The sequence below is a fragment of the Podarcis tiliguerta genome (genome assembly GCF_965153285.1).
Source record: "Podarcis tiliguerta genome assembly, chromosome: 3".
In the NCBI taxonomy this organism is placed as follows: domain Eukaryota; kingdom Metazoa; phylum Chordata; class Lepidosauria; order Squamata; family Lacertidae; genus Podarcis; species Podarcis tiliguerta.
Window position 1 is genome coordinate 98264342 of NC_139536.1, and position 14917 is coordinate 98279258.

General features: G+C 41.6%; 1 protein-coding gene across 2 annotated transcripts in view; it reads right to left on the minus strand.

Moving 5' to 3' along the window:
- The window catches only part of KLHL29 (kelch like family member 29), a 414714-nt gene that overhangs the window by 362640 nt on the left and 37157 nt on the right, over positions 1 to 14917 (minus strand). The window lies entirely within an intron of this gene.

The window sequence follows — 14917 nt, forward strand, 5'->3', positions numbered from 1 at the left end:
TTTGTGTAGCCTTAGAAGCTCAACATTGAGAGATAAAAGTTATTAACAATGTGGCAGGTGCATGATTTTCTGTTCTTCTACAGGGTTGTACAGTACTTTTCCTACATTACACTGAACACCGGGAAGGACAGGGGTTCAGTGTACAAGGACACTGAAAATAAGGACAGCAGCAAGATCATATATAATAACACCATTTCCAGCATCTATGAATTCAGTTTAACCCAGCCAGATGGGCGGGGTATAAATAATAAATTGTTATTGTTATAGAAATCTTTTCTAGGGTTCCCAACAGGCCGAAAGGACTCCTAAATTGGATAAGCCAAAGAGCTAGCTGCCCATGTATTAAGCTCAACACAGGGACATTCGAGGCAGAGATTATGTGAGTAAGAAAATCAAAATTTTGTACAAGTAAAGAAGCATGGTAACTGCAACAGTTCATAATTACAGCGGCACACAAATTCTTATGCTAGCAGCTCTTTTCTTTCCATGCACAGTTCTCTTTGGACCCAATCCCAATCCTTTTATATAAAATGGATTATATATTCCCCAAGGGCACATAAGGTCTTTCTGTGTAGTTCACATAGCAAATTTCACAAAGGCTAGGAGACTAAAGTTGGCTATCAAACACTCATTTATAGTTGGATTATTCTACCTTTTAAGAGAAATGAGGAGTGGCACATATACCACACCTAAAATGTAAAGAAAAAATAATAGAAAAATATGCTATATAAATTGTGTAATAAAACAGCAAAAGTTGCCAGGGACATTTAAAAAAACCAAAAACAGGAGGTTTATTAAGTATGAAAAAATGTGCTATTTGCTAAATATGCATCTTGCCAATACTCATAGAATATAAACTTAAGAAAACCAAACCTATCTAATTATTTAACCTCTATTTTGTTTTACTGTAAATCCTAATATTTATGTGAGATAACTCTCCATTAAGCAAGATAATATGAGCAGAAGAGGAAGCTTAAATAGATTTTTTTTCTTTTTCCTTTTTGGCGTTTTCTGTTCCTTATCTTTTTTATTAAATTTTAGGCAATTTTTTTGCAAATTGTAGAGCTAAAGTTGCTAATGGAATCTATGTATAAAAACTCTGTATATGCCAACTTGGCATTTATTAACGTTTGAAATTAAAAATAAAGTAAGATCACACTGCAATATCATTTGCCTTTTGTTCTCTCTTCTCTGCCCAGGCTCAAGCTAGATGAGTATTATTGCTGAAGGATAAAGCGAATTCTTTTCTGGGTATTTCAGTGCTGCACAAAGCAGCATGAAAATCTTCTCTTCCTACTTTGGTGTATTTTAGCAATTGATGTACTGTATTACTTATACTACATAAAATACCACTGCACATTTGTAGATGGCAGTGATTTACTTTTTCCCTATCTTAGAGGTGTGTGTATGACACACTATCTATGCTATTTTCTAAAAAAAAAAAAAAAATAGTGGCAAAAAAAAATCAAGGCAGCATACAACAATATGCATAGGTACAATAAAACATAAGGTAAAGGTAAAGGTACCCCTGCCCGTATGGGCCAGTCGTGTCCGACTCTAGGGTTGTGCGCCCATCTCACTTAAGAGGCCGGGGGCCAGCGCTGTCCGGAGACACTTCTGGGTCGTGTGGCCAGCGTGACGAAGCTGCTCTGGCGAGCCGGCACCAGCACAGCACACGGAAACGCTGTTTACCTTCCCGCTATAAAGCGGTACCTATTTATCTACTTGCACTTAGGGGTGCTTTCGAACTGCCTTCCCCACTGTCGAAAGTGATGCTGGCAACTGCCTGGTAGCTATTACACAGCACTTGGTCTAGGTGAGGCTTTTTGAAGAGCAAACACCACCCCCGCTTCTTAAGAGCAATGGTCACCCCCACCCCCAATCATGCAACAATTCGTTCACATACACCTGTACCAACTTGGTCAGCCTGTTCCAACTAGCTTTAAACCAGCCAGAAAAGGCAGGTGTCCAAAAGGGCACGTGGTCAGATGCATTCCTTTGATGACTGCCGTGAAATTACAGGGGGTAAATTAGCAGCTTTTATTTTTCCTTCAAAACTTTCCAACAAACACTGGGTGAAAATTGATGTTGTGATAGATGTAAAGCTTAAAAACACCAGTCTGTGTGACATATTTGGATGGAAAATTAGACACTCAGAAGTTTGGTTGTTTTCAGGCACACGGAGCTTTCAAGATTGCTGCCAACACTTTCTGACATTACTGCAAGCTATATATTTCCAAGAGCCCTAAAATCTTATTGTGTGGGGGTTTTTTTTGGGGGGGGGGAGGGTCAGATTTAAGAGAGAGACAGAGAGGCTAAACAGCTTCAATAGAAAGATGTTTAAACATTAGCAATGGGGGGGATCACAGATGCAAACCCAGAAACGCCCCCTTTAAAAAGCACGATGTATGTTTATTAAACAGGAGCTTGCAGTCTTACACTTTTTTGTTTTATATGCAAAGTAGGATTCCCCCCACCCCAATCTTTGCGCACTGTGAATGAATACAGTTGCCAACTGGCTAGGATAAACAAAGAAATGGAAATAAATTCCTGAGGTTTGGCATATGGAAATTATAAAATGATTTCCAAATTCTTCCCCGTTATTTCTGCATCGCTTTGAGGTGGCAAATCTGTGTCTGGGCTGTACTACTTCAGGTCACAGATTCAGGGAAACATACCTGATTATATTTTTTTACATACAAATAAGTTCTTTTCACACAGGAAGCTTTAATTTTTTTGTATGGAGAAGCATTTGGTCGTATCAACCTGTAGCCTGACGTATAGCAAGATTTACGTTTGAATGATAACCCAGCCCAAGCCCACGAGGGGGGCAGCTCTAGGAGCCAGTTCATAAGATGGCAACGATGTATGAGATCCACCCAAAGTGGAGCAAATAATCTGTTTCACTGAGGGCTGTTGGAAAACTAGCCCCCTCGGGAGAGGCTGGCAACAAGCTCCCGGGCTTGTTTACTGGTGATCTTCCTGGCTGGCATCCCCGCAAGTCCAGGGTAGATCTTGATAGGCGACATTTCCCAGCGTGGAAAATGCACACCCCCTCCTTCCTTGCATACCAGCAAGAGAAAGGAGATGGTCAGAAAGTCTATTTACATCTCTTTATTTCTGACTTTGCAGCACTACAGAAAACATGACCGATCAGCTCAGTCTCTATCGAGCAAGAGACTCAAGCTTCCTTTACATACGCAACAGGAAGGTCTCATATTACACACTGAACAAAGCTTTGTGAAGCCTGTGAACTTCCGGGAAGATTCTTTCCCACAGCTAGCCACATCATGTGATGTTTTCACCGAGCTGCCAGTTTGCAGCTGCGTTGTACTCATATCATAACAGACGGCAGACTTCAGGCTTGTTGGTTCTACTTTATTTTTTACTAGTCCACCAGCCAGAGTGGGGTGCAAAAGAAATACAGTTGGAATTAAAGAACACAATACAATGTGAGGCAAAAAACTTGTTTTCGGTACCAGAATTGAGCTACATGAGGTATAGTCATACCTCATGTTATGTTTGCTTCATGATACATTTTTTCAGGTTGTGACCTGGAAGTACCGGAAAGGGTTACTTCTGGGTTTCACCACTCTTCGCCACTCACGCATGTGCAGACGCACAAAATGGCGTCACACGCATGCGCAGAAGCAGTGAATTGCAACCCGCGCATGCGCAGATGCCCTCGCTGCAGGTTGCGTTCTGCTCATGTTGCGAATGGGCCTCCAGAATGGATCCCACTCGCAACCAGAGGTACCACTGTATTGTTCACAATCCTTCCATACAAAAGTCCACTTCTGCATAGTCCCCTCCCACATTTCAACAGTCTTAATTTAGAACAGAAAGAAAATGAAGGCTATCTAACTATCCCCACAGGTTTATGGCTGAGAGTGCAACCACTCATTATCAATATTGCAGTCCAATCTGTATTATATACCTCTTTATGGTCACATCTACTGAATTACAACAAACTCGATTAATATGAAGTCCCAGGGTGAGGTTCACACATGCTCTAATACACACAGGTGTCACAAAGAGAAATTAATAGATCTGGTCATGATCAGATTGGGATTCCATTCCCAAGGTCACAGACAAGGTGTCTAGTGGTCATTTCTATCAGACCTTAAATTAATGACAGAATTAAAATCATCATCTTCATTGATTAAGTGTTTCTCACCAAGGGAAAAAGCATGATCCTGAGAACTCTTGATGAAGCAGAGATTCATCCCATGCTACTCTTGGATGGACTCTATAAAGACACAATGCAGGTACATTAACCTGAATGACACTGAGGCAGTCTTTCTAGCAATTTGGCTTGCTTTATTTCCACCGAAGCCTCTTCCACCTCATTTGAGCGAGTGAGCACACATTTTAAATCACGATGAGAGACTCCAATTTTCACATCTTCATGGATGCAGTGTCAAATATATTTGTAATGGGTTCATCTATTATCTGTCAGTGCTGAGCAAACTAGGTGAGAAAATAATGGTTGGTGGTACATTAGGTGGAATCCATGCCTGATGAAAATGAACACAGTGTTAATGGAGTTGTTAAGAGTTTTGTTTGTTTGCTCAATCCATGCAGCCCATCTCAAGTTCATAATTTCATCTCATATAGGAGCAGGGGGTTTAAAGAGCTAGGTCTCTTTTTTGCAACATAGCTCTTTTATTTTAGAGGCAGAAATCTGATAGCTATGCTCAAACAACTGCACCATAGTAGCTTTGCTGGCAGTAAAGGTTTGTTTATAAAAACGCAGGAAGAAAGGAACAGAAATATGAGCAATAAACGGAAGTTACCATATAAAAGCATGGAAGAGGCCTTGCCCCCCCCAAAATGCTTGATAAGGCACTATGATTTCTCAGCTCAGATTTGTTGGTGTCCAGAAAAGCACCCGGGTTCTCTGAGAATATAAAAACTTAAATGAAGAGGCTTCCATTTTGATATTTGTAAAACAGGAATTGCTAAATGAGGGGCATTGCAGAGGTGGAGTGGGAAATGAGAATCAACAAACAATCTAAGCTAGCATTCCTCCCTCAGAGACTCACAGTTAGAAAATGGAGGCAATACTGGAGTCCTTGTGCTGGAGAAATGGCTTCCAGTTTCCTAACAGACTGATCACAGTGGGGAATTACTTCTCTGGAAACATGCACAAAACCAAGCTGCATGACAATATTAAGCTTCCTGCACTGGACTGGATCCAAAAGTCAAAGCTAGCCACCCAACATCTGGTCCAATGAAAGAAAAGACTCAAAGCACTTCATTTGCAACATGTTTTTACGAGTCTCGTTTATTCATTATATGTGGAAGCAATGCCTTTGATCCAGTATGTGTGATATAGTCCCCACCAATACCTGCCTCCAGCTGTAGCTCGCTGGGCAACATCCTACACCATCAAGGTGTCACCTGACCATTCTAGGTGGCTTTTTATTGGGTCCAGTGAGTTGCAGCACGAAGTCTGTGTGAATCCAAGCCTGTTGCTCCTATTTTCTAGGGAGAAAGTGCATCCCTGAGATCAAATTTTGAACCAGACTTTTACTTAGACTTGGATATATATATATTATCTATTTATTTAATTCTGTGTACCTAAAAATGCTCTGGTGGGTCTCCGGATCACAAGTGTCCTATAATAAACTGCATGACTCATCACTTGACAATGGAAGAGGATATTATGCAATAAAAATAGATATAAATTTAATGCATCTAATCTCTGATGGATGAACAGAAGTCTATCGTTTTATTTTTCCAAGTTAACATTAATGTTTAATATACTGGAGAGAACTGCTTCACAGAGTTCTACATTATTCAGTAACTTGTGCAATCATAAAGCGGCTTTGCACATCATTATTGTTCCAAGACTGTCCACTTCCTATAGCATATCTTGCTTAGGCAGCTGTGTACCTTGTAGGTAATGGACACTTTTGACACACAAAAGTGAAGGTCCCCTAACAGTCAGTTGTCATTTCAATAGAACTCCCCCCACACTGCATCCCTCCCAGCTAGGTAACACGCAAATTATCTGTGCTGGCCTCAGCTTAATTTATAGCACACCTCTATGTCATAAACCAATTATCAGCATTTGACACAATCAGCACTTGCTAGTTTGAAAAGTAATTAAAATTTCTGAGCTGTCTCCTACAATAAAAAACACAATCTGAAGTAGCACTACTGAGAAAGTTGTTACGCTCAGCCCATCATTCCAATTCCACCTCTATCAATCACGGTAGGCCTCAGTGAATAATACAGAGCCGAGGCAGATAAACAGCAATGTTTATGATGTGCAGCTGGTGGTACTTACCATTAACAGCAAAAGGAGCTTCAGTTAAATTAACATTCTTCATTCTTTCATTGCCATTTGTGGTTTGACAGATATACCTGGAGCCCATATAAATGACTCCTAGGAGCAAGGATGCGCTGTCTGAATGCTATGCCATAAACTAGATCCCCTTATGGAAGCCACCACTGTAATTAAAACTCTGGAGGAGAGAGTTATGCTATTAGAGGTATTGAGTGGAGGTAGCGTGACCTACTTTAAATTTTAACAACCAGTCAACCACCAAATACCTCCATATTTACCAAACTAAAAATCCACAATGTTCTGCCCAATAGTTCACATTTATCACCTTCTTCCATAATTTCTCTTGATGATGGGTTGAGTCGCTTAAGTATGAGTTAATCTTGTGCCCCACCCACTGAATTCCTTCCCTAAACCCTGTTTGTTCACAAGCTTTTATTTGATGGAGAAACTGCAGCAGTTGGTTCTGCTGGCAAACATACAGCATCATTTAATCTCTTGGATCACCAAAAGTCAACTGAAACCTGCCATGTTAAAGTCTCACATAAGACTTGGTCTGGAGAATAGGAAGACTGTTATTGTTGTACATTCACTTGGGGCCTGAAGACAGAGAGTTTTAAAGTTGTTGTTCAGAGCCAATCCGCACACTCAAGAGAAGCACAGAGGAGGTTCAAAGACAAAATCACTTCAGAATTCAAGCTGGGTGTTGTATGGTCAAATGTTCCCATACATTAAGAAAGCCCTACACTAGGAAGATGAAGAGATGGAAAGTAAGAAAATCAAGGAAAAGTGCACTTTCCGTGTCCCAGATTCACATTGAAAAATCCTATGAAAGATTTCCTGCTCCTGAATGAGCAACATTATCTAAACTGAATAAAAGGCACATTAATTTCCATGTTCTCTCTAGAAACACATGCCCTTCTGTTTTAAGCCATAGCTTTCCTTTGCTTACTACCATAATGGTGCTTTCCATTTTCCACTCCCCAAGTATCCATCTGCAAAAAGATATGCTTAGTTAGCTTACACCACATTTGCTTGTAACTCCCATGTCCAGCACTGTATATTGATGTGTTTCCCTCCTTCAAAATATAGGATCATTCTACATACTAAAGTTTGGTTGGAATCCGTCTGTCTCGGGAGACAACGCAAGAGTGCGCCTTCGGGGGAGAAGCAAAATGTTGGTGAGTTACAGCTATAGCACCTGCTGTGGCTATAGAGATGGATATGGGAGAGACATGTTTGGTTGCAGGTGGGGCAGATGTGCTGATGGAGGTCCACCATGACAGTTCTTCGCTCTGCTCTGCCGTATACCAAAGTAAAACCAAAGTAAAGGTGAGTGAACTCACCTGGCTCTCCATGGTTTCAGGTTGGAGAATTCCCTCACCCACACATATCAGGGCCATGACTTCAACAACTTCCAAATTTCCAGAAAAGTTATATTTAATCCCCTACACACATTTCCTATGCTGGAGTTCAGAGGGCAGAATTTCAGCCCAGATTTGACTCAGATATCATAGCTTTACAGGTTTTAAAAATAAACAAAACATGCAGCAGCATCCAGACATTCAATTAGTAAGCTGAGGTTTTACGGAGCATAAAAAAATGCCTGCTGTAGAAATAGTTACATCAATACTACACCAGAGGCAAAAAACCCCAACCAAAAACGAAAATGTGCAGGCAAAGAAAGCAAATGATAGTATTCAACAAGGTAGTACAATAACAGTCTTTGTGTTATTAATAATGTATTTTTAATGGTATGCTTTGAAGAATTTATAAATTCAGATTATTAACATGACCTAGAGTGAAAAGGTGGATTAACAAAGGTCTAAAGCTAATATTTATTGCAAACACACACACACAGTCTATGTTTAGTCTGGGGTTATAAAGACAATTGTTTGGATTGAACTGTGCTTTTTTAATAAAAATAAAACTTTTGTGCTTCAGACACAGAAGCGCTTGATACAATATTGCTGCTTTTGATCCCAAAACGTATTTTTAAAACAATCCCTGACTATGAAAATATACAAGACTCGGTTACAGTGCTACCTCAGGTTAAGTACTTAATTCGTTCTGGAAGTCCGTTCTTAACCTGAAACTGTTCTTAACCTGAAGACCACTTTAGCTAATGGGGCCTCCTGCTGCCGCCACGCCGCCACCACCGCGCGATTTCTGTTCTCATCCTAAAGCAAAGTTCTTAACCTGAGGTAATATTTCTGGGTTAGCGGAGTCTGTAACCTGAAGGGTCTGTAACCCGAGGTACCACTGTACTTTTTTCCTTGCACGAATCCAGGCTAAAGGAATTTCAACACCCACCTAGGGCAGTAAGGAAGACTGTAAAGTTTGAAAGTCTCTACTACCAATTCCTCCTGAAGATCATTACATCCCAAAAGTGTACAAATAGTAGGCCTTGTTATTAATTAAAAATGGCTCCCTGGACTAAGCTTCTATATTAGAGTGAGCACCTCTCTAATGGTCACTGAGGCCACACACATATTTGCTAGAAGCCAAGTGGAGTTGGCCTGGATAAAGTGAGAGAAACAGTGAGGCCCCTTTCCTTAGGTCTGCTGAGACCGATTGCATTTTACACTACTTCTGTTAGTCTTCTAAATAATAAATAAAAATGTATTGAACCGAACGTTGCTGAGACAGAGTTTGGGGAGCTCACAGAGTTCATTCTGCTTGACAGAATATAGTAGGTGCTTCAGAAAAAAAGCTTACCAAGGCACCTTTTCCACACAAATAGCCCGAGGCAAATACTTAACTGCACACCTGGTTAATACTTCTGCCAAGGTTCATGGGAGTGTGCAATAAGGGGTTCTAATGCTTTCTAGCTTTAGAACACTCGACTTGGCAAACTAATAAGGTTTTTTTTTTAAAAAAAAAGGTAAGGTAAAGGACACCTGGACGGTTAAGTCCAGTCAGACAACTATAGGGTTGTGGTGCTCATCTCGCTTTCAGACCGAGGTAGGCGGTGTTTGTCCGCAGATAGTTTCCGGGTCATGTGGCCAGCATGACTAAATAGCTTCTGGTGCAGGGAGGACCATGATCAATGCCAGAGTGCATGGAAACGCCCTTTATCTTCTGACCACAACAGTACCTATTTATCTACTTGCACTTGCGTGCTTTCGAACTGCTAGGTTGGCAAGAGCTGGGACCAAGCAATGGGAGCTCACCCCGTCGTGGGGATTCAAACCGCCATGCCCAAGAGGCTCTGTGGTTTAGACCACAGCGCCACCCGTGTCCACAAACTAAGAAATGAAGGCCTACACCACAAAGCATAAATGCTGTATGTCAACCGAAAAATATGTATTGTGCGGGCCCAAGTACTACGATACATACATCTTGTTACTTTTGAATTTAGTTTTGTGGCAATTTTGTCATGAGGGAACTGCTGCTTCCATTCTGGCCATCCCATCAGGCCTGCTAAGATCAGCAGCCTCTGGTGAGGAGAATTGAGTCATTTTAGGCCTTGTTCCTTTGCTGAGCTACAAATATGTTTCCCCCCCTCACTGGATGCTCTGTGGTGTGGTTCTGACTTCTAACACCATGTCTAACAAGCACCAGAGACTTCAGTAGATTAACAGTAACCTTTATTGGTCCATATAGTAAAGCTATGATTTTCCCAGTAGTGATGCATGAAAGTGAGAGCTGGACCATAAAGAAGGCTGACCGCCGAAAAATTGATGCTTTTGACTTACGGTGCTGGAGGAGACTCTTGAGAGTCCCATGGACTGCAAGAAGATCAAACCGATCCATTCTTAAGGAAATCAGCCCTGAGTGCTCACTGGAAGGACAGATCGTGAAGCTGAGGCTCCAATACTTTGGCCACCTCATGAGAAGAGAAGACTCCCTGGAAAAGACCCTGATGTTGGGAAAGATTGAGGGCACAAGGAGAAGGGGATGACAGAGGACGAGATGGTTGGACAGTGTTCTCGAAGCTACGAACATGAGTTTGACCAAACTGCAGAAGGCAGTGGAAGACAGGAGTGCCTGACATGCTCTGGTCCATGGAGTCACGAAGAGTCGGACACGACTAAATGACTAAACAACAACAACAACCTTTATTGTCTAAAAGTATCTACAACAGCCCTCAGAAACTCGCTACTACAGGTGTTAGTTGCCCTTCAGTCCAACATTCAGTTTCCATCCTATATTATGCTAGGCGTTGCCTTACCTATTCAGAATCACACTTCATCACAATACGCCTGAGCTGTGTTTCCAGGGGCATGGAAGAGATAACACAAAAGGAAGGCAATATCTAACAATGGTCGGCATACGTGTGTCCAATGACCAGACATATACATCCTCTTCAAGAGGGAGTGGCATTTAAGGAGGAGCTGAACAGCCACTGCAGTACTTAAGAAACATTCCTTGGACACTGAAGAGCTTAATAACTAAAAATCCATTAGTTCCTAATATTTCCTTCATGGGCATCATGCTTGAGCTGGTAGTGGTCCTGCAAGTCTAGTGGCTCTTGATTGAAACTTATCCGAAGCCACTTCAGTTAACCTTCATGCCTCAATTTTCTCTCTAACACCCCCCCCACACACACACTATTATCTGAAGCCACGTCAGTTGGCCTTCATGCCTCAACCTGGTACATACCTTTATTTCTCTCTAACACACAACCCACAGAATATCTTTTTATAATAGCTATGTTATGCATACACACACGCACCCTAACTATTAATTTAAGTCAGTATAGCAACGGTTTAATTGTATTTAATAGTATTTAAACCATTAATGGGTAATAAATTCTGTTCCGCCTCCTCATGCGAGCCTTCGTGCTGAAGAGAACAGCCCTTTGTATACAACTGTTTTCCTTATCATAAATCCCCACACATGCTTGTTCTGTTTATCTTCCATTAGGATCTTTCACAGTACTGTGCCTTAGATCAATCCAGATGCTTTAACAGCACCTTCAGAAAGCACAGGCCTAATGCTAACAGCCGTTTACAGAGACCAGGAATGCTAGTTATACAAGGTCATAACACAAAGCGGCTACTAAAGGCTGGTATCTGATGAGGCCCAAGGGACGCTTGCTGAGGTGCCTGGAAACATTTCCTTCACCAGGTGCAGGCCTACGAAAGACAACGGAGCCTCGTGTAAGAACCGATCAGCTCTTGGGAGCAGATAAAATTAATGCCTAGCTGTAGTTTGCATCAAAAGAATGATAGCTCAAGTGAGCCTCAGAAGGAACAACAACAACAAAAACCAGTAGCAGAAGCACAGGTTCTTTTTTCCACTGAAAACATAGATTAATAGTATGACTCAGCCACCCTCTCAAGACTAAACAGATCCAGCAGTATGCATGTAAGACAACATTCTATAATTTCTTCACCATTCGTTTGCATGCGCCAAAATGCAACCCACCTCTGCTGTGCATGGCAGCGATGCAACAACTTCCTCTCCGAGACGGCATAAGTGGATAGACACAAAAGGGGGTGACTATACCCAGTTTCCTGTTTAAATGATGGTGGGGAGGATGTATAAGATAGACAAAAACGCGGGTGGCGCTGTGGGTTAAAGCCTCAGCGCCTAGGGCTTGCCAATCAAAAGGTCGGCGGTTTGAATCCCCGCGGCGGGGTGCGCTCCCGTTGTTCGGTCCCAGCCGTCTGCCAACCTAGCAGTTCGAAAGCACTCTCGGGTGCAAGTAGATAAATAGGGACCGCTTACTAGCGGGAAGGTAAACGGCGTTTCCGTGTGCGGCTCTGGCTTGCCAGAGCAGCGATGTCACGCTGGCCACGTGACCCGGAAGTGTCTTCGGACAGCGCTGGCCCCCGGCCTCTTTGAGTGAGATGGGCGCACAACCCTAGAGTCTGTCAAGACTGGCCCGTACGGGCAGGGGTACCTTTTTATACCCAGTTTCCTGTTTAAATGATGGTGGGGAGGATGTATAAGATAGACAAAAACAATGGAATTCAGAGGCATTTGAACAGGCAACCAGGACACAAGCTTCAAAATACCAAAAGAGAAAAAGACAATGACATTTGGTATCCCAATTACAAAAATGGGTTCTCAAGGTGTAAGCATGTAAGATTCTGACTGGAGGAACTGCAAAGAAATCTAAAAATGAACAAGGAATTAATGAGGGACAAACAACAGAATTGTGCAGAGAAAGATATCACAACTGTGTTAAGCATTATTTCACACAAGCCACTTCACCTCAGTGCCTGTTTTTATGTTGTATTTTGTGCCTTATGAGAACATTACTGAGAGAAGGAAGTGAAATGAACAAGAACGAATTAGAAAAGCTACAGGTATTTTCATAATACCTATATTATAAACATGCAAGATCCTACTTGCTCAAACATTACTAGTGATTAGCACCAATTCTGTAACAAGCTCTGCAAAGAGATTATGGGGTTTTATTGAAACTTGGATGGATGTGGTTGATTTCTTAATTTAACAACTTACACACAGGTCTTCCAATATCTAACACACAGCATGTGCTATGATTGGTATAAAGGGGTTCATAAATATTCCTTCAAACAACATGATTAAGGAGAACAATAATGACTGCACATAGCGTTAAATAAATAGGCTCCAAATGGATCAAAACTGTAAGTCTGGGAGTGCAGAGATCAATTTTAAGTTATACAAACTATTTGAAATGCAGCCTTCTTTCAATAACACTCCTATGCGCCAAAGGAAAAAAATGAGCATTTTTATGCATTTCAGACACAGAACCCTTTGAAGATCTGAAGATAAACTACTTCTTTCAGATAATTTAGATTTTTATGGTATTTCCTGGTCTTGCCAGAGATGAAATACTATTTTAAAAATCACTGCTTTATACAATTTGGTTTGCATAGATTTTAGTTCTGAGCAAGACATTTACAATTCCATCATGCAGAAAGATGGAATAGAAAAGGTAAGCTTCAGCCATGTATTGTTTTACTGTGACAAAAATGCTCTATTTTTTCAAAATGATCTTGCCTCTACTGCAATCATTTTCTTGATTAGATAGTTTTCTATATGCGGTAAGGCTGGGGGAGGAGAATAGCTACATATATTTACTGGATTCATCTCCTCATTGTTGACAAAAAAAGTATGTTTAAATTCAATTATCTTCCCTTTCCTAAGCTCCTTTTATAGCAGTCTCCAGGAGATGGGTGGTGGTGGAACACAGACAAGGTGGAAACCCTTTCTTTGAATTTCAAAAGTAATGACTGAGAACTGGGTTGCTTTAGGCTGTCTTTTGGTTACAGCAGTCTCATTACTACACCATTTTGGTTCTCCAAGATGCCAGTACAAAGTTGGGGAAAGGAAGGTAGTGGCTATGGATATTATATGGTCTTGTGGACAAGGTGCTTAGATCCATCTGGGTGACCACTTATGCTCTGCACCCTTCCCCCTCTTGGCTAATAAAAACTAGAAGCATGGGGGGGGGGACAACTGACTGGGCCAGGGAGGTGATTAATGCGGACTTGCAAGAGAGAGTGGTCCCTGCCTACCTGAAGGAGGCAGTGGATTTGGAAAATCTAAGCAACCACTGGCCAGTGACCAATCACTCCTCCTTGGGCAAGGTTCTTGAGCAGGTGGTTAAGCACCAAATCCATGTCTCCTTGGAGGAAACTGGTTTTCTAGATCCATTTCAGTTTGGGTTTAGGCTAAGCTTTGGTACAGAAACTGCTTTGGTCACCTCTGTCGGTAGAGACACAGGTGTCCTATTCATTCTCCTTGACCTCTCAGTGGCTTTTGATACCATCTACCGTGGTATTCATTCTCCTTGACCTCTCAGTGGCTTTTGATACCATCTACCATGGTATTCTTCTGTAGCAGCTGTCAGAGTTAGGGGTGGGTGGCACCGTTTTGCAGTGGTTCCAGTCCTACTTGGATGGTTGCTTCCAGAGGGTAATGCTTGGGGAGTGCTTTCTAGGCCTGTGGAGCTTTCAATGTGGGGTTCCTCAGGGTTCAGTTTTGTTCCCCATACTGTTTAACATCTACCCATTTTCTATGATGCTGAACTCCGTGTTAATGGTAAAACACTTTGCAAAAGGAAGCTGAACTGTATAAATCATACTACAGCACAGCACAGTGTCTTCAGCCATGTCTCCTTTTAATTCGAATCCTGTTTCCAACTGCATGACTCCAACACTAAGGATGAATGCTAATTAATGGGCAAACTGATCAGGTCACCTAGGCCATTTTTAAAGATGGTCTGCTTGCATCTACCTGCAGGGTAGAAAGAGCCTGTGAAATTGGTTTTACTAGCCTGAGTGTGAGCCAAGGAGAGAGTTTTTAATTAGAGCTGCTTTTTTCTTGCTGGACTATTTAGTGATTCCAGGGCTGCTGCATCTGGTCTGACACTAACTGTTTAGCTGCTGCTTGTTGGATACCTACTGCAAAACCTATGTGCTTATAAAGAAGATATTACAGGACATCTTTTTTAAAAAAAAAAAAGTATTCAGCTGTCATACCTGAAAAGTGAGCTCCTGAATGTCTGACTACTCAGGAAACCAAGTGGAACCACCTGTTAGCTGCAAAAGGTGGCATATGTTAACAGACAAGTGCCTATGGAAGCTTCCAAGTCTGAAAAGAATTTTGGGTCTTGGAATGTCTTGCATTAGATAATATGAGCTAAGCTGACATTACAATTACAGAAATAGATAATATTTAACT